At 32.8% G+C, this 983-nt stretch overlaps 1 pseudogene; it reads right to left on the bottom strand.

Moving 5' to 3' along the window:
* Positions 1-363: 363 nt before the first annotated feature.
* On the bottom strand, positions 364-511 carry LOC113897977 (annotated as a pseudogene).
* Between the last annotated feature and the right edge of the window lie 472 nt (positions 512-983).

Genomic DNA, 983 nt, shown 5'->3' with positions numbered 1-983 from the left:
GAGATACCACAGACAAAATGTACAAAACACACACACACATGTACTAGAATGACTAATATTTACAATAAATCACACAAATGTTGACAAAACTCTCTTCCATTGACAAAGGGTATCCTAGAAATTTGAATAAATCATTATAATTCTCCCTATTAATAGTCTAAAAGGAAAATTAATTTTACTATCTTGATAGATGCTAAGATAAAAAGCACCTGACAAAAGGCATAACTAACTTTTAATAACTCTCAGTTAACTAGGAAATGAAGGGAACTTCCTTGACCTGAAAACAGTCATCCTATTGATAGCATCAATAAAACCTATTGATAACATCGACCTTTAATGGATAAAAATAGGATCTTTACCCATAAGATTGTAAATAAGGCAAGTTCTTGCTACTTCAACACCTTACTAGAGGTTCAAGCCACCGGGATAAGGTAATAAAAGAAACGTTAAGTTAGAGAATGGAAAGGAAACTATACTACACTTGATCTTAGCCAAAAGGCCAAGAAGCGATCGGAAAGGAAAATATAAAACTCTATTATTTGCAAATGATATGATCAGTTATACAGAAATCTTAAATAATCTATCACCAAAAAGCTGATATGACAAATAGATTTAGCAAGGTTGAGGGAACTAAAAACTTTTTAAGACATTTCAAGATATACAATAAATTTATAATAATTAATGTATTGTTGTATTGGCTACAGATCAATGAAATACAACACAGGGATCAGCTAAGCACGCCCCATGGGCTGACTCTGGTCTCCTGCCTTTTTTATAAATGAGTTTTAATGGAACTCAGCAATGGCTGTTTATTTGCATGTTATCTATGGCTGCTTTAATGCTACAGTGGCAGAGTTTAGTAGCTGTAACAGAGAATGAATGGCCTGGAAAGTCTAAATTTTTAGTTTTTATCCCTTTACAAAATAAGTTTGCCAGTACCTATGATATAGTGCTCATAAACATTCATGTATGTAACCAACTGG

This window comes from Bos indicus x Bos taurus, chromosome 8 (assembly GCF_003369695.1).
Source record: "Bos indicus x Bos taurus breed Angus x Brahman F1 hybrid chromosome 8, Bos_hybrid_MaternalHap_v2.0, whole genome shotgun sequence".
NCBI classification, from domain to species: Eukaryota; Metazoa; Chordata; class Mammalia; order Artiodactyla; family Bovidae; genus Bos; species Bos indicus x Bos taurus.
Note: the sequence above shows the minus strand (reverse complement) of the source record. Positions and strands in the feature narration are given on the sequence as shown.